Genomic DNA, 26776 nt, shown 5'->3' with positions numbered 1-26776 from the left:
ATATGAAATGTAATTCTAGTACAGGTTTTCTTGTGTTGTAGTTTTCAACACTTAGTGTGTTCTTGAAAACCCACGCTAGAGACCTTGCACTGCGTGATTTATGTCACTGTAGAACGGGACAAAAACCAACAAACGATCCAAGAGCCTGTGCTAGGCGAGCTAGCTGCATGAGCCAAACTATTCTCCAACACGACCATACGTAGCAGGCTTTACTCCAGTTCAGAGGGGTGCGGTCATTGTACACTGACACATCTCTTCTCCCAGTATATCAAGAATCAGTTATATGTTGTTGGTTCACTGTGCAACCTACGTGAGTCTGAACCAAACGAGTCGAGCTGCAGGTATGAGAGCAGATGGGTCGGGCCTTTCCTTTTTCTTTTCTTCTTTTAATAGCGGTTTTCATAAGATCTGAGGTACTTAGGTGTGCTTTGGGTGTATGTGCGTTTCTGTGACTCAGAGGATAAACTTCTTTGAATGGAACTGAGCTCCTGTCCCTCTCGCCGCCCTCCTTCATGCTTTTTGACTTTTGATTTTCTCGTTTTCGTTTTCACTCTTCACTTTCAACGGCCCATTGTGACGTCCCTCAACTCCTTCTCCCATCCATATTCCCTTTCTCTCTCTCTCTCTCTCAATTTTACTACCCATCCTCTAGCTGAAGAAGCTTTCCGCTCTTTTCCCTCTTACTGTATCCTCGGCCTCTGCCGCTTGTATTGAAGCTCCTCCGCCAGCCCTTTATCGCCGTCTCGCCAGCTGCATGTTGAAGCTCCATTCTCTCCTATGAGGGATAGCAGAATGAATAGAAGGGCTTACTGAGGGAAAGAGTGAGAAAGCCAATCCCTGCTTTTTGTCTCACTGAACATCTTTTACTGTCTTCCTCTCTCTCCTCTCCCTGTCCTAAACTCTTCTGTGACCAATACCGTCACCGCTTTCTCCTGCTGCTCAGTCTGCCTGCTCTGTGAGAGGGGCTGTTGTTGTTATGGGATAGGTGTAGACACAGACAGTATAGAAAGAGAGGATTTTTTTGTACCAGTTATTTTAAAAAATATATCATAAAACCCAAACATGATTTTTGATTCTCGTCCCAGTTGCAGCGTGCCGCCGGCTGCTGCAAAATAAGTTTTTGTTTATCGCCCCTCAGCGTACAGTTATACTCGACTCACCAACAGCATCATTTTATTTTTGCTGTGAGCTACTTCAGGGACTTCCTTCATACCTCTACAAATATGTTTTGAAGTACAGACTAATTAGCTTATTAAATTAACATTGTACCAATTTATAGAGGACTAGTTTTGTGGATGGGGATGGGAGGAGTGTAAGTATAATAAATCAAAAGGTAAGTTAAGAAGAAACAAGGTTGATAATTGGGGAAAAAAGTGAACATAAAGTAGCCTTTTTGGATATTTTTTTTTCTCTAAAATTCAGTCGCTCCCTGCTCCCCTTGTCCTCTTCTCTTCCTTTCTTCAGCCGTCATTCTCGCTGACTGGAAATTACACATTTCACTCCCCGCTGCTTTCTGCTCTCTCTCTCTCTCCTTTGTAAATTCACTGTTGACAGTTGCCTTTCTCTGAACACAAAGTCTCAGAAACGAGCAGATGGAGGGGTGACAGCCTAAAAGCTCAAACAATGACACTGGGCGGCAAGTCGCCGTGGCTGTCGGTGTACCATATAGAGACTGCCAGCTATAAAGAAGCTAAAGATGTAGAATCAGAATGAGAGCGCATGACATAAATCAACTAAAATTTATGTGAAAACATTTGACACGTGGCTTATGTTGTATCCTGTGTGACTTACAGTGAGTCTAAGAGGAGAATAAGCTTATGTTACAACGCAGCTAACAAAGAGGTACCCAGCTGACAAGTGACACGTACACCTCACCTGTCACTTCATTAGGTACGCCTTGCTATTACTGGGTTGGACCCTGTTTTGCATTTAGAACTGCTTTAATCCTTTATAACATACATTTCACAAAGTGCTGGAAACATTCCTCAGAGATTTTGTAGCGTCACACAGTTGCTGCAGATTTGTTGGCTGCACATCCATGACACGAATCTCTTGTTGTTCCATGTTCCACCCGATTGAGATCTGGTAACGGTGGAGGATGTTACAGTGCAGTGAACTCACTGTCATGTTCAAGAAACCAGTTTGGGATGATCTGAGCTTTGTAACATGGTATCCTGCAGGAAGTAGTCATCAGGAGATGGATACACTGCTACCTTACACAGCTACCATAGAGTGGGAGGCGAGGCACACCCTGGACAGGTCGCCAGTCTGCCGCAGGGCTAACACCGAGACAGACGTCCATTCACACACACATTCTCACGTCTTTGCGCTGTGGGAGGAAGCCAGACATCGGTGCCCGAATTCTGACCTTAATATCTGAATCTTGGAACAGAAATCGAAACTCATCAGACCAGACAACATTTTTGCAGTCTTCTGTTTATCATTTTGATGAGCCTTTGTAAATCGTAGCCTCAGTTTCCTGTTCTCAGCTCACATAAATGGGACTGCTGTAGCCCATCCACTTCAAGGTGCTTTCAGAGATTCTCTTCTGCATGCCTAGAGTGTTATTTGAGTTACTGTTGCCTTCCAATCAGCTTGAAGCAGTCTGGTTATTCTCTTCTGACCTCTGGCATTAGCAAGGCATTTTTTAGATCGTTCTCTGTGAACTCCAGAGATGGCTGTGTGGGGAAAATCCCAGCTGACTGGCAGTTTCTGAAATACTCATATCAGCCCATCTTTCACCACGCCACGTGCAAAGTCACTTAAATTACCTTTTGTCCCCATTGTGACGCTCAGTTGGAAGTTTGCAGGTTGTCTTGGTCGTGTCTCCATGCCTAAGTCCATTGAGTTGTTGTTGCCATGGTGTGTGTGTGTATATATATATATATATATATATATATATATATATATATATATATATATATATATATATATATATATATATATATATATATATATATATATATATATATATATATATATATATATATATATAGTATTGCATCATATTGATCTGCTCATTCATTTTCTTTTCGGGGCCTGTTTGCAAAATGCGCTTGGCTTTCATTACATTATTGCATGGAAGGGTTAAACTTATTTATGTCTTGCAGGGGGAAGTCTGACAGCTTTATGTGGATTCAATCAATTTTTTTACAGATTGATTAATTTTTTTTATTTGAGACTGGAATTACTCCTACCCACTCTCACTCTTGTTCACGGTTAAACTCAATGCCTACAGCAACAGCTCACAGTAATCTCGGAGATGTCAAATGACTAATTAACCCAGCGATGCTTTCTGTAATACAGTTTCACAGGAGCCTCTGGATATCCAGCAATGCCATGGGCCGTGAGTCCTTGAACAAATGCTCAATATATAAAATAAGCCGACCCAGTCCCTTTTGTTGGTCACAGGCTAAAAAGTTTATTGCCAATTACGTGTCACTTGTACAATACGAGAATGTAATTAACATCAACTCCTCTAAAGTAAGAAATCTGGTAGATCTGGGGCACAGTGCTGCCATGAGTATATACACAAGTATATAGAGAGGTCATCCCTTCTATGTGTGTGTTTGTGTGTGCGTGAGAGGGAGCATGGATTTCCCCTTCTCTGTTTTCTTGTAATCGCTACGCTCTGCTTTATTTGATCTGGGCCCTGACTCTAATAGTAGAATTGAATTGGGTTCGGAGAGCACGGGAAACACACACACACACACACACCTGAGAGTGCCAACTGCAACAACAGCTGTCACGAATTAAAGTGACAGAGAGCAAACGAGAAGAGGGACAGTGGGAAAGTAAGGTAGAGTTTTTAGAGTGACCAGATATTATGGTGGTATCTTTGCATCCCTTTTGATGTTGATAGAACAATTAGCTAATAATTAAAATCATCTCCGTTTTCTCCAGCGTTCTCTGTACTTCTGCTCTTTCTGCTCTATCTGTCTTTTGTCTCGCTGTCTTTACTCGTCATGCCGCTGCGCTCCACGAAAACACTGACGCACACACAGACTTGAGCTGCCTCTGCACACTAAACAGTTAGTTAATTACCTTGCTCAGTGTTGTTGGGTTCATCCAGACTGAATTACTGAGAAGAGAGGATAAAGGTAGAGAGCAGAGGAGGCAGAAAAAAGAAGTGAAGTGTGTGTGAATGAATCGATATAAAGAGAGACATTCACAATTGGAGGAGCGCCCTGATTTGTATACGCAAGAGAGCAAAGAAAAAGGAACAAAACTTATTTGAATGTTTCATCCAGGTTTGTTCTTTTCCACGTAAAAAGCCTCAAAATTTGGTAAAGAAACGTTTGTAAGTAAATTTCAGATCGTTGGCGTTTAAACCTTTGTTGCATGAATGTAATGCTCCATGTAATAGGAACACAGTGGAGGTCTGATTTTTACATTACTCCCCTAGAACTTGCTTGTTTTTATACAGTAGCTGTAAAGATGTTGAAATCTGGCTTAATAATCAATCCACCTATTAGCTAATGAGGTCAGTATAATTACCTATTTTTATGGATGTTTATCTGTTTATCTGCATGTTTTTGGGGGTTTTTTACATACTGAGGTTATGTAAAAGTATTGAGCCGCCCCTCATTTCTTTATATTTCACCTCCAAGGAGTCAGACTTTCTTGAACAATATGTCTCTGGGCTTTCTGAAGGTCTGTTTTTCTTCGCTGCATTTTCACTAATTTCATGAATTTCAGCTCAGTACTTGTACTGGACCATTTTAGAGTCGAAAATCGGCCTTTGCTACATTTTTTTCTGACACACTCATTTCACTGGCCCCTCAGTTGATCCGTCCACCGTTCACTGAAGCTTCATCAGAAGTGAAAGGCTGAGGTATGCCCAGTTACACTGAACCAAAAATCGGTGGCAACAGGTCAGATGGAGTGACTGATACAAATTTAAACATTTTGTTTCAAAATGTTGTAAACGTGTATGGAGCATCTACAGCTGTCTGTAAAACACGGTGAAGGCTCTGTCATGGCTTGGGGCTGGATTTCAGCCAGTGCTGCTGCTGGTCAAACTGTAAACGCAGAAGTACGGTCAGATTTTCATCCACTGTACACTGCCAATGCAGTAAAGGCATAGTTGGATAGAAAAACACACAATGGAACACTATCAGTCATGGATTGGCCTCACCGGAGCCCGAACCTCGACATTATCAAAGCAGTGTGGGATCATGTTGACAGAGAACAGAACAAAAGGCAGAAACATCCAACATCTGTGAATGTCCTTCAAGAAAACTGGAGAACTATTCCTAAAGAATGCTTGGAGAAATGCCGAGAAAGCTGCCTAATAGAGTTCAGGCTGTGTTTAAGAATAAAGGTGGTCACACCAAATATTGACTTTTAAGCTTTCACAATTGTACACTGAATCGCTAATCCTCAAAGACCTTTACACAGTATTGTATTATACTTTCACCTGCGGCTGCCAGAAGAATGGGTTACATGCTATTTAAATGGTATCAAGATATGTATTCAACTAAAATGGGTGGGTGCTATTAGGTTAAAATACTTTATAGTTATAGCAGCTACTGCCAGCATTTTTTAGATGTGTATAAATGGCTAAGAGGAACCAGAATCTACTGAGATAAATTATACAGTTTTATTTGGTTTGGTTGTACCTCCAGAAAGCATCTGAGGAATGCATGTGGGGAAAAGAAAAAAATCCTGATGCTTGGGCCTATTCGGGGTCAACTCGGATCCAGTGGGCCGCTGGGCTTGTAATACACTGGCAGAAACCCTGCTGTACAGTACGAGAGTGTATTTGAGCGAGATCACCCTATAACATCCTGACTGTACATGTAAGTGAAATGTGAAAATGTCATTTGGAGCTGTGGGGTATTGACTGTAATCGGTGTGGAAAAACATGCCGCTGTAGGTCATTACTAATGAGCCATACGCATGCTGGAACATTCAGCGTGCTGAGGGTGGATGCCTGCATCTTCATCTTTGCTGTGTACTGTGTCATTGTGAGCATGGCTTAATATATCTAAGCATTTACTCTTAAATGTGTATGTAAGGGTAGATGAACTGTGTGTGAGAGAGATTTTTATTCAGCGTGGGTGCCATTATTCACATAAGTGTACTAGTCTCTGTTTGGTGTGATTAAGTGGGCTCTTCTCAGCTTAAACCCACTTTTGTTGCTCTTTTCTTTGTTTTCTCTTGATTCCCTTCTGCTTTATAGCATTAAGCAGTGAGTAATGACGGCTGACATCATCTCTGGCTAGGCTAGTGCTGACTAATTGGCCAGAGCAATCTGATTGCATTAGATGTTATTCCTTCAGGGCATTCCCTGTCTTCCGCGCCTGCTTTGAAAGATATCCCTCATTGTTTGCATGGAGCAAAATATTACTTTTGTGCGGCGTTAGGGTTTTGGCTTTATTGTATTCATAGCAAGGTGAAACAAACTGCATCGGATGTGAATTAGTACGTTTGATTTATGGTTTGTGTGTTTTAACCCGAAACATGAATAATTTTAAAAGCGGTGATTGCTGTCGAGCCCTGACTCGTCTTGTTAATTGCTATCATCTAGAATGCACGTCTCAGGACACCTCAAGGATATTACAAACGCACTACGGGGACGCTAATATACCGCTGAAATGTCTTTGGTTATTGTGCGGATGCTCTGGGTGCTCGTGCGAGAAAGCAATAAAAGTTGAAAAATGAAGTTGTGCTTTAGATTTACTAACAGCCATAAGAGCTGCTCATCTCTCTTCGCCTCTCTCCACGTATTCTCCCGTTCTTGTCTCCTCCACAGAACCTGCTCTAAGAGCCACCTTTTCAAGTGAAGTAAAATGATTATAGTAATGGACGCCCACCCCCTCCCACTCCAACCTCTCTCTTGCTCTCCTTCACAGTTGCTGCTCTGTACATTCTGTTCTGTACATTAGTGTAGCCCCTGGGATGCCCTCTCGCTCTCTTCTCTCTGCAGCTTAATGCAATCACACCTCCTGTATAAGTGTGCTGTGAGAGATGGAGAGAATCGAGAGGAGCGATGAGGGAAAAAGGGAAGGCACAGGTGGGTGGCAAACTGGCAAGAGTGATCACATCATAGGATGATAATTACCTGCAGAAAGGAATCAGAAGTCATGCAAATTTGATAATTGACAGGTTTCCCTGTCAGTCACGGTAGGTCTGTACTTTCTTGGAACAAATGCCATCTGTACGATTAATTTCCTGTTGCCTGTGTGATGTTTTGTACACTTTTTTGTGTGTCTGCAAGATCGCATTCAAGCAGCAAAGAAAAAGGAATCAAATAGAGTACAAAATAGTTCCTGCCACTGCTAATGGCTAGCACAGTTCAACCCCAAAACCAAACTTATAGTTTGGCATTCAGCAGGACAAAATGCAGGCACACTTCTTATCTGTTTTTATGCCTGGATGTTCTGAAATGGTCAGAAGTTCACAATGACAAACACTTCTCTCCAGGAGGAGCTGAGCTCAATTCAGCAACTTCAGCTTTTAGTGAGATGAATGAGCATGGCCTTTGTGGTGCCTGGGAAGTCTTTATGCTGAGACCTATAGAGAGTTTATTGCTTTTACAACTAGGCTGTATGATAAAGTGCCATCTTTGTCGCCACCCACACTCTCCCACTCACTATCCCCCCCACATACCTCACTGTCTCTCTGTTACTGCACCTCTGAGTCTTGTTCCCTTTGTTATCGCCTTCTTTTTTTTTCCTTTTACCTCCTTGTCAACTTTCCCTTCATTTTTCTCCCTTTCATCTTTCCAAGTGTCCTGACTTCCCTTTCAGCTTCTCTCGTTGTTGACTTTGTCTCCCTTTCTTCACCTTGTCTCTACTCTCTTCAATAGTTAACCAGAAGGCTGTTAACCCACCCCTTCCTCCTGTATTTCAGTTTTTTTTCTCAGGTGAGTGTGTCTCAGGTGTTACTAACAGGCCAGTCTAACACTTGTCAACAACTTTTGGTTTTGGTTGTGCTTTTATTTTAATGCTGCTATATAATATCCATTCCTAACCTTTGCATCTGCACTAGTAACGGAATCAATCTAGTTCTTCACGTGAGCTGACTTACCTTTTCTAAAAGATCTTTTGAGCACACAGGAAGAGCACAGGAAACCAAAATATTTTCTTGAAAACAAATGTTTTCCTGTGGGAATCCTACTAACCGTATTTGAGAGGAAAAAATCACCATTATTCTTGTTCTCAAGAGTGCTGTTTATACCAAGCCTTCATGAAATAGTGTGTACAGTGTGTGTGGCAGGGCTGATGGATTGCCACTTACCAATATCCCTAATACTCCACGGTTATGCCGCTGTACTCCTTCCTTTTATGTGTGGAGAGGTGGAGGCTAATAGCCCATTGAGCTAAACTGGTTTTCCTTCACTTGGGGGGAATGTAGTGAACTCGGGGCCCTGTGGTTTCCTGAATTGTGTAACAATGGCAGATAGGCCTTGGCTGAGAAATTTTAATGGAACAGTGGAGGGTGATAGCCAGCAGACATTATTCAACACTGCCACCTGAGACATGCTCAGACTTTGCACCCCTAGAAAAAAAAAAAACTACTGTCACCCAGTTTGGACCTTTTTGTGGGTCTCCATCTGATTGTTTAATTTAAAGTTTTGTTGTCCCCCCCCACCCAAGAATGTCCTTTTTATAAATATCCATCCAATCTTTTTCAATTCAGGGTTGCAGGGTCGCTCAGCTGTCACAGAGTGAGAGGCGGGGTACAGGTTACCAGTCCATCGCAGGGCTATAATATAATATAGCCAATCAAAAAGATCATTCATTTACCATTAGATAAAAACAGTTTGCTACTTTCTTTTTTTTTGGATATGGCAAGAGAAGATAAATTACACTCATCATTACAGATATTCTGAAACTTTTATATAATATCTTCTTGTAGGTAGGCATGCATATCCATGCTTAATTGTCTGTTATATTCTAAATGAGACCATAATTTACACCCATTAGGAAAATGTTTCCTGGGGTCATAAATGGCATGAGATGTAAGGACGTTTTCTTTAAGATGTCTTTATAATCAACCGGCGAGTCACCTCCTCCTGGGACTTTTCAGACCTAGAAAATTCTCAACATACTTTCTCTGCATCACTCAAAGAGATCATGCCACCTACTCACATGACAACTGTTCGTGCTTATGGACGGTTTTGAATCACCAGTTATGTATGTGTGGATTGCCTGAGGAAGCCAGAGTATTTAAACCCTGGAAGGACCTTCTTGCTGTGAGGCATCAGGGCTAACCACTTCATCATCATATGATCTTTGCCTTTTATTTTATTATTGTGTAAAATTAGTTGGCTTCTTAAGGTATAAAAAGTATTTAAGGTCCTTTACATATCATCAGAATTTCTCCTTTAAATAAAATCTGTTGGTTATGTTGAAACCCCCCCAATTTTTTATGAATCTATTCAGGGACTTCATCCAGCCTTGCAATAAAAACATGGAAGTCCACATCACACATCAGCATGAAGCCTTCAGGCTGCCACTGCACATAACTGTAGGTTATGCTGATTAGTGTGTGGGAAGCAACATGAACATAAAGTGATGGAGGGAAAGAACTGTCATACTGTCATATTCAAAAATATGTGGAAACTGGGGGAGGGGGGGCACAGTTCTGTTCTGCATAGTCCTCTGTAGATTATTGGGATTGCTAAAATAATTTAACTGTTAGTATAAGTGGTGATGAGAGCACAGCAGGCATCAGACTTCAAATGTTATTTACAGCAGTTAATTTTTTACCTTCTAGGGAGAAATGCTTCCTTCTCGGTTGTGCTGACGATACCATGCAGGGCTCTCTCACCACAACTGGAGAATAACCTCAGCTCTGTTGGAAGACAGTAGGGTGTGTGTGTGTGTGTGTGTGTGTGTGTGTGTGTGTGTGTGTGTGTGTGTGTTCAGGACATGTGTGTCTGCGGAGGTGTGTGTGAATGGGATTGACAGTAAGGATTACATAAGCGCAGTGCCTGCTGGTGCAGGTTGCCGTGAACAACATGAGCAGAATGACACTCAGAGATGTAAATCATTACAAATTCCTACACACACACACACACACACACACACACACACACACACACACATACACACATATACACGCACATACGTGACAAAGAGCAAGAAGGCTAGTGTATCTCCATCTGGTCTGTGTGATCAGCAGCCAGATTATCTGAAAGAGTGTGATGAAATTCTTTCCCAGTAAGGAGTAAGACTTTTCTGCTTGTTATCCTCAGCAGGTTGACATTTTGAGTAATCACTTCTAGGGAACTACATTTATTTCCCTCCCACTTTAGTGTCTTTGTTGCACTTTAGATTGAAACGGCTGAGTTCCTGGAAGGTGTTTAGGGTGAAACGGAGCATGCAAAAAAAAAAAATTGCATTACGTATAAGAGCATGACCAAGCATGCAGAAAAGATCAAGCGCCTACAAAATGTACACATGCTCAGATACTCACACACACAGTGAATACTTTGTCTTTTGCTATAAACATAGCTTGTATTGCTACACACTTAAAAACCAAAATAAATTATAGTTCTTTTGTTTTTAGCTCTTGGCTAACTTAAAGGCTGTAACAAATACCACTTTTCGGCTCTTGAGATTCAGTAGTGAACCACATTAAACATTTAATAATACCCTCCTGTATCTAGTATGCTCCAAAGATTTTTCACTAGCTAGAAGCCACTAAATAGCTATGATAGCTATTGTAGCTTAATCAAGTTGGCAATAGTAAGGTGAACTGAAGGGTGAAGGTTATGCTTTCAAGTGGAAAACCCCCAAATATATGTATCACAAAAGAAATATCTAAATAGCAAAAAACTATAAGTATAGCTCTCACTGACATTCTGCAAAGGGTTGTTAAGAGAAAACACTTCAAATTAAGACAATATTTGATGCAATGTGTGTCGTCAAAAGCTAAATGCACTTGTCGCTTTTAAAAGTAGTTGTTCGCCTTTACCAGGCATTTAAAAAGATAACAAACTACCTCAATATAACGTATTTATGTCATCCCAGCACCGACTGTATATTAAAGATGGAGGTACCCACTGTTGCATAACCCATTGGTTTGTCCTGTTGAGGTCAGCATCGCCATTTTTATTTTTAGAGACACAGAAGGGCACACTCACAGGATAACCACGCCCTAAAGCACAGTCTAAGCTGTAATGAATTTACTGAGAGTGTAATTCTGCCAGTTGATTAATAAATGTGGTCACCAGGGAGGCATCGCAAATGTTTATTGAAATTCAGAGTAAATTACACCTCTAGTCTTGTCATAGTTCTGTAACAAGGAAATAAATGGCATAATAAATTCAGGTTGTCATATACAATGTAACATGTTACCAGCTAAATGTTTAAACTTGATGCCCAACACAAGCAAGCATAAGGATATGAAATTAAATGAATTAAACCATAGCTATGAAATTAGTACACAGGAGCGCTAATGAGATCTCACTGATATATAGCTCTAATATATAGTTCTTGCCCTCTGCACATCTATAGAAAGCAAAAGCAAAGAGAAATATTGCCTAAGCTGTTCAAGTAGCAGTAGTTCAAGTCGCCCAGTAAATGTCAACATTTACAAGGTTATAAGCCGGAATTAAACCATCTGATGACACCATTATATAAACCAGCAATCACAGACAAGCAGCAAAGTTAGACAAGGTTACCTTGTAACAAACGCACTATAAACAATGAGGTAACTTAACAACAGTTCCTGGACTTACTCAGTGGTTAGCTGCACGCACACACGCCTGACAAAAAAAAGCATGCAAACACAAACTCTGAGTAATGATTCACAGTCCATCAGGAGCACATTTTTTCCTCTGCTTTTGCACACTAACCACCAGCAGTCTCCTACGTGCCAGCATGGAGCGTTCTGATTTATCTGATATATCTTAGGATGCTGTCCTTCGCCACAAACTGGTTCATGTGACTCTGCTTTGGGCCCATTATTTGCAAACTGAAAACTAGCAATAGCAATGACACTATAAACTCATCTGGAAAATGTTTGCTGAAGTTATAAATCACATAAGCAATAAAGTTATTTTTCCTATATAACCAAACTTCTGTTCCTACAAGGGGAGTTGCCCCCTGCTGGCTATTAGAAAAATGGAGGTGTAAGACATTTAGTGGTTTCAGACTGCTTAGTGTTATTGCTGAATAAGATTACTTGCTTAGATTAGTTGTCTGCACAATACGCTAGGAAAGGGGAGAGTACATACGCTCACACAAATGCAAGGGAATCGTTATTTTAAAAAAAGTGTTATATAGTGTACAAATATAATGCTGTCTGTTGCTAAGCCCTTCCTGTTCTTCCCTCTCACTGCAGCAGCTCTGCTAATGAACCTACATTACTCCTTTAATAGAAATCCGTGTCTGCTAGCCAGCAAAACTCCACTCAGACGCTCATGTGCACAAAATAGCACCATGTTTATACATCGTTTTGCAGGCTCAGACGCACATGCACAACACATACTGTGCATGCAAGGCGAGGCTGCTGCAGATGACGTGTCATGTGTGGAGGACACACGGGTCCAGTTTAGGCACAGATTTTATTCTAAATGAAGCAGGAGTTTGTGAATTATTGAAACACTTGTCCTCTTTTCTTCCTTCTCCATCTCTCTCTCCCCTTTCCTTCTTTAGATCTTTTATAGCTCTGTGTTCCTTTTTCTCACATACACTCCTATGTTCCGCTGTCCATCCTTCTTTTTTTTCAGTCCCTCTCTTCGGTTCTATTAAATAAGCAGGAGGGAGGATCAGATTGATTTGTGAAGCAGTAGTTCTGTTTTTGTGTGTGTGCACTTGTGTGGTTGGAGGGATGTTGGTTAATCCGATGTTGTCCTTGGGGACAGATTTGGCCCATATTACAGCCCGCTATTACAGTGTCAGAAATCTCCTGTGCATTGAGACAGTCATTATTTACTGCCGTTCTTCGTCCCAACTCTCTCACTAGCATTTTTATTATACAGCTCCACCCTGCTCTGCAATTGCACGCACACAGAGCCACAGTAGGACGGCCTACGACAAAATACATTTAAATGCATACACTGGGGCTGTTCAGTATTGTTGAGCAGTTATTTGCACAATTACTCATTTTTTATTATTATTTTTTTTAGTGGCTGCTTCTCCACCTCTCTGCATCAAATTTAAATTGGCACTCCTCATTCACATTATTTGAGTGCAGCTCTTTAAAGAAGAACAGCTACTTTTGGCCGCTCATTTATTCACGAGGGGTCGCCACAGCAGGTCGCTCCACACGTTTGATAAGAAGAAAAAAGAAGTTCCAAAACTTGAGATAAAACTCAATCAGCAAGGCGTTGCTTTCATTTTTACATTGTGCTAATTAAATTTTATAAATTAATCATTGCAGACAAATGATATAAAGTCTTTCACACCATTTGTTATACCTGCATGATGGATGTGACTAAAACTCACAACAGAGTATTCTACAGCTGTGAGGTCCCTCTTTTATTCCCCTGCAACGTTTTGCATACAGCACAGATTTTGCCACTTTGGAAAAGTTGACCATTTTCCTGAAGCCTTTGTTGCTCACCATGTTTACTGGACACACGTCTTTGGCCAAATTTCTTTGTGAGCTGTTTGGATATGCTGATGTGCTGCACAGACTTGCACTTATGGGCATCTGAGTTAATGTTGGAAGATTCACGTTAGCAACCACTGCATTGTTTGTGTTGCCTTCATGCATTCATTATACATTAAGGTAAGATAAGATAGCCTTTATTAGTCCCATAGTTGGGAATTTCACATTGTTATGGCAGCAGAGTGGACAGGGCAGGAATAAATTATGTAGTTTGTCGTGTGTTTCCAGGTAGTTTGGTTTGTGTTGCTTTGTGGTACAAACACATGTATTTCCAAACAATGGATGATGATCAACTTCGAAGGATGAGCTCTCTGTCTTCTGTTGTGCCAGGAAGACGGTTAATTTTTTTGTCTTTTAATTTAGTGCAGCGATGTCAAACTCATTATACACGCTGGGTTTTTCTACTTGATAAAGAAATGCTGATGTAGTAAATGAAAGAAATGTGGCAGCAGAACTCTTTGGACTTAAATTGTAAGAATAAATATGTCAAATTACAGAAAAAGAAAAAGAGAAAGTTTCTGTTAATTCACAAAAAAAACCTTCTCTTGTTTTATTTTACCCTAGACTTATTGTAAAAGAAAATCCTATAGTAGATCGTTAACAAACAGGAAGTTTTCTGTCATTTTAAAAGCTTATATATTACTTAATTACTTTGGTGTAGGATGATTGGACATGGGGGAGGTCTTTATCAATAGAAGAAGTTGCTGGACTGATTCTGACCCCTGGGCCTTGTGTTTGACACCTGTGATTTGGTGTTACCGGAGTAGTCCTTTGCCGGGAACAGCTGTGATTGGCACATTCAGACATGTGGTCAAGTGCCAATTTAGAGAGCGCTTGATTTGCTTTGTGTTTTAAATAGCATGGCTTGGCTTGCTTTTCAAATACTGCTCGGTCGTGCTCATTTAATTGTGGCAGGCCAAAATCATGAGCGAGATTAAAACTCGATTAACGTTGCAGGCCTGTGTGACAAATGCTATTTACAACAAAGGAACAACTCTGGGAATTTAATATATAAAAAGTGACAACAAGCGCCATCACGCTAACCAGATAACCAGGTACACCGCTACTGTCCTGTATATCACTGCTGATAAACTCAGCTGTCACATCTACTGTACTGCAGGAATAGGTGGGAAAATACATTACATATATTCTTTCCTCACCCCCATCATTTATCATCCACAGCTTATCTTTTTTAATGGCTGTGGCCTCTCATTCTCTCTCTGGCTGTCACACAAACTTCCAGATAAAAGATCCTGACTTGGGATGTTTGTGAGATGATCGCCTGGACAGCAAGTGTGCTTTTTTTGTCTCCACAGATTTGGTGTCATGTGACATGCATCATATAGAAGTATGTTAGGTGGATAATGCAGTTAAGCATCGGCAATGAGATGGTTGTATCGATGCATGCAAAATTCAAGAAAATACACAAATAAAAACCTAATGTCAAGGTTTGTTGCTTTTGCTTTTTAAATATTTTTAATTTGAAGAAGTGGATATCTATTTTAGCACAAGTTAATTAATTTGGATGTTACAAATTTAAAGGAGGTGTTCAAAAATAATCACATAAAAATGACACTTTATACACCCAAACAATCAATGAATTAATCAAGCAATCAGCAGATTTACTTATTTTTTCAATGAAATTTGCCATTTAAAAGAACTTACCTGAGTACGTCTTTGTATTGCAGTTATTGGGCAGGAACTGCTTTTTCTTCTCTCCCTCCCTGTCTTTGTGTCTTTTTCACCATCATTGATTCCTCTGTTTTTTCTGTTCTTCAATATTGATACGAGCTATCATTGGTCCAGTTATTTCTAAAATCCCTGCCTGCTGTTTTTTCATTGGCTTAGGTTTTACTGTAAAATTCAAGATACCAAGATATTCTCCGCTGTCACACCGCAACAGATTCCAAAAAAAGCTCTTTCAGCTGATACGATGCATTTACACACACATAAGTATGTTGTGTTTTTGACTCTCTAGTTCTTTTTATTTTCTTTCCCTCCCTATTGAAATTGCGGCCAAAGGCTCTTTCCCATAACCTTTTCAGACCTGTGTGTATGTGTGTGCAATTCTGCACAGAAGTCTTAAATAAGAGACAGATTGAAAGGCATGTAAGCCTCGCACAAACACCCACTTGCGTGAGCACACAGATACAGTTGTGCTGTTCAAGCCTCATTACACGATCCCGAGGGATTTATGTAGGAGATATTTCCTGTTTGGGGTTAGGGAGCGAAGGGAAGTAGTGAGGATGAAATATGACGTAACAACAGTGGTGGTCTTCCTGTGTACTCTACTAGAACCAGGGTGTTACCCTGATTTTAGTCTTCCATGGTCATTGCATTCGTAGAGCTGCCATTAGCGCGGTGCGGTTGGTAATCCTGGGGCAAACAAACAGGAAATAGTGGTATGACTCACAAACTGCAGATAAATTTAAGCGGCACACAGCAAATGTAGGTACAATTATTCACATTCAGATAAAAAGCACATGCAGGGTCAGTAGTTTGTAGGGCATAACTACTCCTTAGATTTCCCTTCTTCTGAGTCTAGTTGTAAACTGGGCTTGCTGCTTATCTAAATACATAAATGCAGCGGTCCCCAACCCCTGGGCCTCGGACCGGTACCGGTCCGTGAGTCGTTTGGTACCGGGCCGCGAGAGTTGAGGCTCAGGTGTGAAATGTATGGTTTTCAGGGTTTTTATCGGTTTTCAGCGTTATTTTGTTATTGTTTTTATCGTTAACTCGGTTTTCCTGGGTCTTTTCACGTGTGTTATGAATAAATCTTCTTTTTTTCGGTACCGGTACTAGTTTTATTTTGTTGTATTTATTCGCGACACCTTAAAGGCCGGTCCGTGAAAATATTGTCGGGTATAAACCGGTCCGTGGCGCAAAAAAGGTTGGGGACCGCTGCATAAATGAACTGGATTTGATTTTTGCTCATGCGGCTGGCTGTCAACCACCAATACTCTACTACTGTTGGAACTCATTTTATTTCGGAAGGGTCTAACAAGGCACCGACCACCTGGCAACATTCCCCCCCTATGAAAAAAATGTATATTTCCTGAGTGGCTGCTGGAAGTTGATAGCTGTTGCTTGCAGTAACTGGGTGAAATTGATTGCAGAGAGGGTGCTGCAGCAAAAATCTCCTTGTGATTGCTTTGGTCATATAGACACGGCAACCTCCAGCAACCACTTGCAATTCTTCAGAGAATCCTTGTGTTTCCCTAGCAACTGGTTGCTACCAGGTGGTCACCAGCTGGCTTCTGGGGGTCTCACCTGATTACTAGGATGAAAAGAATTTACACCTGAACCTTTAAAAGTCATTAAAATATTCGTCCTGATTTTTGCTGATTTTTCAAACCTGTTCTTTTTAATTCTGCTGTTTAGTAATCAACAATTTTCATTTGTCCGTATGATGTGTGCCCAAGATATTCATTAAATACATAAAAAAATAAAAATTCACTATTTAACTGTGAAGCCGCTGCATGTTTCAGAACGACTGTAGTCATGTAGCAAAATAACCCACATCCATGAATTTTGTGAATATTTGAAGTTTAACATTAAAAAACAGGAACTACCTCTTAATCTTTTCACTGTTTTTCTAATGCTAACATCAAGTTGTACGAGCATCACATCAAGTTTTATGTTCAGTAAATAATTACTTGTAGTGAATTAGGTTTTCAGTAGAAAGACTGGGTTCACTGCAGAAGGCAGGATGTAAGCTCCACTGATTTCCTTTAGAGGTGTCAAGTCGTGTGCTAAAAACAGAGGCAATGTAACACCTCTCTTGCTGTGTGGATCTTACACATTCACCTTGAGACAAAATAGAGGAACACCCACACCCGTGTGCACACTTTCACATACACAAGATGTCAACAATGATCACTTCATGTACACAAAACAAACTAAAAGTTGAACGGTGTGACAAGTCAAACAAATAGCACTGTAGTTCAACGACTTGGGATTTCTTTTGAATGTGAATAGAGGCGTTCAGTTCTCCTGCATATGTGGATGTATGATTGTCCGGAATTGCTGGCTTTATTGTAGAATTTGGTCAGCTGATCAGCTGCAGCTCCTGAGGAGCATAGAGGGCAAGTTGGTAACTGGTAATTTTAGTGGCTGGTAATTTTTATAAGCATCTCACACCTGCTATACCCTGTAGGGACAATGCTTTGCTATCACATATGTAACTCTGATATATGCAGGGGGGAAAAAAAGTAACACCAGTCACCTTAAAATAGACTAGAAAGCCATGCTTTTGCTCTCCATAGCAACAGTTGAGCACTGGCTCGCAGTTGATGGAGTGGGCTCTCTCAGCACCGTATTCACTCTGTGTGCATTTGTGTTTGCATGTGAGTGCGCTGTATGTCTTCCTGTGAGTGTGTCTCTTGTTTATTTGCGGACGAAGCGTTCCAAGACGTTGTTTGTTTGGTTGACTCCATCACTGTGGAAACCCAGAACTAGGAGTAAAACAGTGAGACTTTGTCTCCTGCTAAGCCCGATAATGAAGTCCTCGCTGTCTCTTGTCGGCTGTGAAACCCCTAGAGGACATCGCCAAACAGTCTGTATACAATTATTTATACTCCTATTTCTGCAATAACACATTTGTAGTATTAATGAGAATGAACAAAGTATGAATCTTAATCAGTCTCGCTTTGCAAAACCTGCTCTATAAGCACTATGTACAGGACTGCACTCAGTTACCTTCCTTTAATCAGTCATGTACGTGCACCCAGAAAACTAACTACTGTAGATGATGCTGTATCTATTTGTAGCTCCAGGGCGGACACAAACACACAGAAAAGGGTGTGCACAGACACACGCACACATACAGTGTGTAGCGTCAGGCACAATATGGGGTTGCATCTCTCCAGATGGCGGGAGCCGCCCACACACTGCCAGTTGTTATACAATATGCATTGTATAACAGCACAGAGCAACAGGCCCCCTCCCTGAAACAACACACACAAACACACATGGAGACACACAAACACGTGCATCCCTGTACTCATACGGGCAGTAAACACATAGAATCCACACAGACATGCACTTGTTTACATGGAAACACGGGACTTTTTTTTTTGTTGTTCTTGTGCTTGGAGACAATTTTTTTATAGCACATGCTATTTTAGATGCATTAGTGCCTGCGATTCAGTCGCAAGATCCCAGCAAGCTACTTAGATACCTTGATCAGTCCGCAAGACAGCTGGCCAGATAGCCATCCAGTGAGACAGTTAATAAATGTGTCTGTTAGCCAGTCGTACAGCTGTGCACAGAGTCACACAGCTGTTCTGTTGACCAGGCTGTCAGCCATTCAGCCAGCTGTGCAGTCAATCAGCCAGACATGTTTTAGCCAGTGAACGGTGGGATGTGCTCGCATGCATTAAGTTAGAGTAAGTTATTTAAATGGCTTTTTATGTTTGGAGGCTTACTTTCTACAGATAATTAGACTTCTGATGCATTTTAGATCACAACTGACAGCAAATTACATGAACCAACAGAACAAATAAGTTACTCAGTAATTTTAGATTGTTAACACAGGATCGCTGATACAGAACATTAAACACGTGGCCTTGTTAACGGTGCTCTAGATTCAGACTGCTGCTTGGCACAGAACCATCTAGACGCATGCAGGAGACATGGAGTAAGCACTGATTTTGTTCCTATTATTCTGTTCTGTTGTCCTTTTTATCTGTATTTTAGTCTTCGCACAACCAGCTTCTCTGTTTTGTCTCAGCATCACTTTGTTTACTTTACGTCTGTGATGGTGGAAGATGCCACCACTCACCACGTCTGTCCATCTTTTCTTTCTTTTTCTTTCTTTCTTCCTTTCATGTCTTACACCAGTCTATCCATATCTACTCAGTAATAGATGCTGAGGAATGTAACCTTTTCACCCAGCTTCCTCATGTAGACATTGAACAGGTGTGTGTGGGTGGTTGCACGTGTGTGTCTGTGTGTGCGTACACGCCTAAGTGTGTGTGTCTTGACCTTTTGTCAAGCACATTCCTTTCTTTCGTGGCACGCTGTTGATTCGGCTCTGCACGTTTCACAGCCCTGATCCGTGCTGACGATTTTTCTTATCGTGAGCCACTAGCGTGTATTAGTCTGATGTCATCTTTAATCTTAATGTCACTGAACACTTTTTAGGTACTTAAACTAGAGAGTTGTGAGGGGAAAGGAGCAAGAAGTGTCACATTTAGTTTTTTTTCTTATATCTTATACCTCTTAGTACTTCTGCTACCTTTTTCCACCTTTACAACTACAGTCACTTGTTGCACTGCAGACTCGGGTTTATATGTAAAACATATGACTCAAACTGCAACTACATACGAGTGTGCAGCTGAAATTTAGTTCAGAAAAAGTTTCTGAACATAGCTATTTTACTTTTATTAAATTTGATATTTAAAGCAATACTGAAATACTTCTCACAAGCTTATTTTTTCCCTTCCACCTTACTTCTCCTACTATCCCTCCTCGTCTCCTAACCTGATTCACTTTCCCTGTTTTTCTTTGTCTCTCCACTCCCCCGGCTGGTGCTTCTCTCTCTCTAAGTGCATTAAGAGGGTCATATTGAAAAGGTATTATAAAGGCTCTTTGAGAGTCAACCAGTGTGCCCTTGCAATCATATGACTTCATTACAGTTTATTCACACTGACACACATAAACACTTGCTGCACAGCTGCAGTTAAAACACATTTTATCTCTGTCTGTATTTGTGCCTGTGTGTATACCAGCTTGTGTGTGTGTGTTTCTTTTTTTTAATGCTAGCAAGCCCAAAGCACCATGTGATGATGTAACGAGATACTGAGCAGAGCAAACAGTGGAATCCCCTAAACACACAAAAACACACACACACACACACACATGCGCGCGCAGGCATGCATGCACACACACGCACACACACATGTATGCACATATACTGAAGTTGTTGAACTAAAAGTGAATGGAGCATATAGAAAAGTCCCTCCAGTCAAACACTTGAGTTTTTCCTTCATTGAGTTTCCTGCAGTAAATTGTTGTAGTGGCTCCCCTCTGTGCTCTCGCCTTCAGCCCATACACACACGCGCGCACACACTCACACACACACAGTGGAAACTCTCTTGCATTCACTCTTTGCTCTGTCTCTGGGTGTTTTTCTGCCCAGCACCATAAGTCTGAATGACAGCATTGTCAGCTTTATGATCGCCCTGTTTGTGCTCAAAGGGCGTGTGTACGAGCGTGTTGGGAGAGTTTATGACTATAACTCGGATTACCTCACCTAACGACTCAAAGGCAGACGGTGAAGAAAGTCGCCCTCGGTGGAAGGTGCGCTGGGCTGATACAGAAAGGTGGGAGGAAGGTGAGAGTGCGTTCAAAAAAAAAAAGAAAAAAAAGAAGGGGCCGGGCGGAAAAGAAAGTGGAATGAGGGACAACCACGGGGAGGAGGGAAGGAAGGGAGATATTTATACTCAGAGTGAGATAAGAAAGGGAACATTTAGACAAGAAGTCAGTTGGAGGAGATAAAGAGAGAGAGTAAAAGAGCTAAGACATGAGAAGATGACTATGCGCTGTCTCGTTCTGACAAGAATCATAGATTTACTAGGTAAATGAGGTATAATTACATGCAATAGTGTTAACTCTGGATTTGGTTATTTTGTATGTAGTATGATATTGAGAGGAGATGGATCAAAAGAAGTGAACAAATTGAGAGATCTTTGCATATAAAAGGAGGGGATTTCACATAGAGTGAGCCTGTGTGGGTGTACATTATGTTTATGAACTCAATAAAATATCCCCACTGTCCCAGCGAAGAGGACAGAATGCACCCACTCATGCACAGTGGTGTTCACACTCTCAGAGGCCCATAAACTAAGAGCGAGTGGCAGGAAGCCATGATGACCTGCCATCAGCCAGCGCCCAGTCATGATAATGATATCATCCTCTCTGTCCCTCTCCGTCTCACACGGACACACACACGGACACTATTTATAGCATCACATATTTATATGAGAAGGAGCTGCAGGTGGACACATCTGTGCGTTACACAGTAGAGCCTTTCATGTGTAGGGCTTTAATAGGATAACAACTGTAAATGTGCTCTGATCAAGTGTTGCAAACAGTGCATCTTAAAAGGATGTGTGGTTTTATTATCGGCCACTGTGTAAGTGCTCGCTGCTATCCTCTTGAGTAAGTCTTTCACTCTCTTTAAATTTAGTTAGTGCTTGTTTCAGTCAGGCATACATGGGAACCATTTGGTTTGACTTCTTTTGTATACTGTGAGATGGTTCCTGCTGACAGCGCAGTGCTAACATTGCGAGACAGTTCACGCTCACATTCACACCTTTTTTTTTAGCCATTTTAGAGCCATCAGTTAGCATGAGAGGCATGTGTTTCCACTGTAGGACAGTGCTGGAGCATTATGCAATATATTTTTGTATTACTTTAAAAAGGTAACACACAATGAGACTAGACAAAATGGAGAGAACATATATATCTGGTTGCCTTTCTACATTTTGAAAGTGTAAAGATGGAGTATTAAGTGAACAGCTGAATTTAGCTGCCTCATTTCCAGGGTCCTGGTATTATGCACGCTGGCGCTGCCATATAGAGAGCACTTGGATGCTAAAGTGAATAAAAACACCTGCTGCACTCACTATAACGATGACTTAAATAATATGTTGTATTTTGTAGTTATGACTGTTGTGTTTATAGCTATACTATACCCTACAGTGTATATATTTCACAATGCCTTGTTTAGTAAAGTCGTCTTTAACTAACGGTCGCTAACCGAACGTCGTATAGCATCATGAACAGGAGAGATAGGAGAGGTAAAAGAGAGCTGGATATCACAGCATAAATACAAGGTATTTGTGTTGGGTAAATAAACTCACTACTATCATATATGTAAATTATTTCGGTTATTTTATTTCTAATCACAGAGCAGCAATGATGTACTTAGTATAGCAGAAAAAACGACGTCAGTATCGGTTTGATTAGCCTTTTAGATATCACTCTTACTGAATGTAACAAGCAACGGGCAGCATGCCCCGTGAGGATACCCTGAGTAATCCTCCTTTATGACACTTACTGTTGATAGAGATTTCATGTATTATAGTCTGTGTCTGTGTTTGTATGTGTTTGTTTCTTTGCCCACTGGCTCCTCCCACAAGATCAGTTGAACAAGCAAGCTTGGGACACCAGTGCAACTTAAGCCCCTGAATGTTCTTGTCATTATCATCATGTCATCACCTAGCATCAGGCTGAAATAACCTACTTTAGGCTTTCATGCACGTATAATGGCTTATAAAAGCATCATGTCATTTTTATTACATGACGATAACATCAAAATTATACCTACAAAATTTCGATAATGCAGGTTTAATTATGATGCCATCAGGTTGCTTGGAAACCGTCCAGCAGTCGGCAAAAGTTACTTGCCTTTTTTGCAATTATAACACCATATGAAAGTATTTTAATTTAATAAGAATTACATTTCATCTATATCTACTAAATCTGAATTACACAGGATATTTTATAATGTCCTCACGTTTTCTAGCAGACACATAGCAACATGATAATTAGCACTTTTTTTGCATTCATGGATAGAACACTTTGTAAAAGCATCGTATCATTTTCGATAGATGGCAAATAACAAGATCAATTTCCAGAATAGTTTAATCAGTGAAATGAACGACTGGGCCCATAAACTCGTCAGGACCAAAAGTTTCCCCGCAGCCTTAAGTATCGCCCCCTGCTGCCCATTAAAAAGAATTACTTCACTTCTCCGACCTGGTAGCTAGTTTAACTTTTTATGTTGTCTCTGATTAAGACAAGTACCTCTGAAACACATCCAGACCACACGGCCACCTGTGAACATGTGATGTGTGACTGGGCTGATGTGTAATGGTCGAGCAGCGTCATACCTTTACTGCCAAATCAAGGAGGTTAAGTGACAGCCCCACGAGCAGTGTCAGGAAGTGTGAGCGGCCAAATACAAATGTGTCACTGAGAATGTACAGCGGTGTGTGCGCCTGTGTGCGTACAGTCTCCAATGTAACAGAATACTCAAAAACAGCACAACACACACACACACACAAACACACACACACACACACACACACACACACACACACACACACACACACACACACACACACACACACACAAAGTTAAAGGACTGTCACACTCATTAACGTGGCTTTGTTCAGCTTCATTCAGTTTTAAATGCAGGTAGTGAGTCTGGTACTAACTCTGTGTTCTTAGACCACAGTAACAAAGCAACAGCCTGCTTTCTGGCTTGTTCTCATATTTATCTTTTTTATTGTCTCGGCTTTTCAGGCTTCATTGCCCTTCTCTGTTTTTCCCGTCTAGTTTATATTGATTTATGTTGTGTCTTTTTAATAGTTCTTTTTATTTTAGCTTATTCTTTTATGCCCTTGCAGGTGCTAACATCAACATGTATTAAAATCCTTCCAGAAGTCCTGTTAAAACCTAGTTAAGTTTTAAATATGTGACAGCTCAGCAGGTGCGGCGGGAAAATCTTTGTCTCCTTTAGGTTATTTGTTCAGTTACTTAAAGCATGCGCTGCACTGTCACCGTCAACATGCTGTACGTTACATAGTATGAATGGTAAGGCCTTGTCATTTGTGTCAAACATCCCTCAAGTGCTCCTTTGACAAGTGTTCACAGGCCATACATGTTACGTTGTGGAATTTGCAAGCGCGGCTTGTGAATGGTGGGCGATGGCAGATAGACGAAAGTGGGTAGGTCAAATAAGGAGAGGATGCGTAGAGCCGACAGCCAGCGTAAGAGACGAGTGACAGATTTCGAATGACAACAATAAAAATACAGCGAGGTGGGAGGATGAGAGACAAGGAGGCGGTTTGTGAAAAGAAAAAGAAAGAGGGGAAAAAAAAAGAGCCAGACAAAGAGAAATTGTGGGCGGGTGGAAGGACTGAAGAGAAACAGAGTTAACAAGGCATGCAAGAATATTATTTCCCCAGACCAAGCAGCCGCATTAACAACCACGGCAAATAATGAGTCCAACTTTATCAGCCGTGCAGATAAGTGATAAAGCCTTACGTGTACAGCAGCGCACATTTTTATGCTGCTGCTGCTGCGAGACTCATCTTCTGTGCGAAGCTGCGAGAAGGAATACAGCGATGCTAGATTAGAATTTTCTCCCAGGGCAAAAATGAAGGAGCAGGAGGAGGCATGTGTCTTCATTGTGTTGTCTTTATTTTTTGTCGCGTTTCAGTCAAAGATAAGAGAAAATATTTGACAAGTGAAATAATACTGCTAGTGAAGATGTCAAGCACTCGGCATAAAGACTCTGTGGTGTGAACACTGGTGTTTAATGAGAAAACAGTGGTAAAAAACAACAAGAAAAGGGGGCATTTACTGGAGACCGACAAGGATATTACTACACGGTACACACAGCTCATGCTTTGTATGACACTGCATTACGTTTGGTGAAATTCTGTCACAGTTTGAGTTCGGAGCTCTTTACCTGCTTTGCTTTTTTCCTTTGCTAAATTTACATATGACAAAATTGTTAACTGATTTTTGCAAAAATACCTAGACTTCCAGTTGTTCGCTTGAAGACAGTGTATCTAATTTCTTCCTCTTTCCTTTTATGTCAAAGGTTCTTCTCTGCCTGACTCAGCCACTTTTCTTTGCCTTCATCTGTCTGTCTGATATTTCTGTGTATCATTACTTTGGTTCAGAGAAGGCTTGTGCAGAGCTTGTCTCCCAGCTGAGTTTGTATGTGTATGTGTATGTGTGTGTCCCACCAGTATTGGTAGCAGTCTCTCAGGAGTGCTGCATTAGTCTTTGAAGATCTTAGAATAAAAGAGAGCGAGAGGGAGGGAGGGAGAGAGACTCAGACGAGGTCCTCGTTCTTTTATCATATTCTGCCACAACTCGGTTTCTTTATTTCTTCGTTTGTGTTTCGTCTCTGTCTTCTATTCACTCCCTCTGTTATCACCCCACCCCTATCTGTCGGAGCATTTTTTTCTCCCACTCCTGTCTTTATTTTATCTGCTTCACAGTCAAAGACGCTCTGTTTTCATTCTGCAGCAGTGCAGTGCGTTTGAGACTCGGTTTAACTACTTGTGATATTTTTACTTCAGTTGCAGACGCAAATCGAGTTTAGGTTGCCGTCCACGTTATTAAACATTCATTGATAAAATGTGACCCACCGCATAAGCAGTAACTTAATCCGCAGCGCATTTAGGCTGATGCATTTCTTTTGAAAGAAAAGAAATAGGGAATGATTTCTCATTCAATAAGAGGCGAATTACTCTTACATTAACTTGTGACCTTTCTTTATGAGATGGTCAGATGAGTCCGCACTGCTGCCCTAATCTGCTTAATTTTTCATTTTGTAACATGTGACCTCAGCAGGAGCACTCTGCTAGTCAGGTGATTGACTCCGTGAGCACCTGAGGCATACCATACACATATATCGTGCAGTTTAACACACTTCACATGTATAATTTAGCCACAATAAATAGTCATTAAGTCAAAGACATGAGGTAAGAAAAATAAACAGGATTTTCACTGTAATCTAAATGGAAATCTACCAAACTGAATGTGTAATGTTTTTTGCAGTTTTGCTTCTATATACAGCGAATACGGGTTCGGCTGTGATTAAGCCAGAAGTCTCCAACTCCAATCAACGACAGCTACTGTCCTGCACAGCTGAATCAAATGGTTGAATTACCTCTTCAGCATACCATCAAATTGGCAAAGGCCCGGTAACAACATTTGATTTAAGTGTGTTGGAACAAGGATCCATCTAAAAGCTCCAGGACAGTAGCACTCGAAGACTGGAGTTGGAGACCCCTGGATTAAGCCAACATAGAAGTGCCAAAAACTGCACTTCCTCAAGTTGGCCACTTGGGGTAACTTCAAAAAGAGTTTTTATAGACACCAGTAATAAGCAGATTTCCCTCTTTTGACTACTATAGATGGATATGATTTTTATTGTTTTTGTACCCATTCATATTATTATAATTCTGCTTAGACAAGTAGGTGCTGCGAGCCACGAGTTGTCTGTAAGGTTACACTTATTTTAATTTGAGTTGCTCACTTGGACTTCTTCTGTGTTTTTGTGATATTAGCTGATGGCAGAACATTGCAAACAGAGCAAGATGTCAGCAGTCACAAATACTAGAACTCAGGCTTCAAAACTGGAGTTCACAAACCAGTAGGCAATGTCATAGTT

The 26776-nt window shown here is 41.0% G+C and overlaps 1 protein-coding gene across 1 annotated transcript in view; it reads left to right on the top strand.

The window, feature by feature from the left end:
* The window catches only part of atxn1a (ataxin 1a), a 95325-nt gene that overhangs the window by 28179 nt on the left and 40370 nt on the right, over positions 1 to 26776 (top strand). The window lies entirely within an intron of this gene.

Source organism: Pelmatolapia mariae, linkage group LG22 (assembly GCF_036321145.2).
Source record: "Pelmatolapia mariae isolate MD_Pm_ZW linkage group LG22, Pm_UMD_F_2, whole genome shotgun sequence".
Lineage (NCBI taxonomy): Eukaryota > Metazoa > Chordata > Actinopteri > Cichliformes > Cichlidae > Pelmatolapia > Pelmatolapia mariae.
This window is presented reverse-complemented; position numbering and strand designations above follow the sequence as displayed.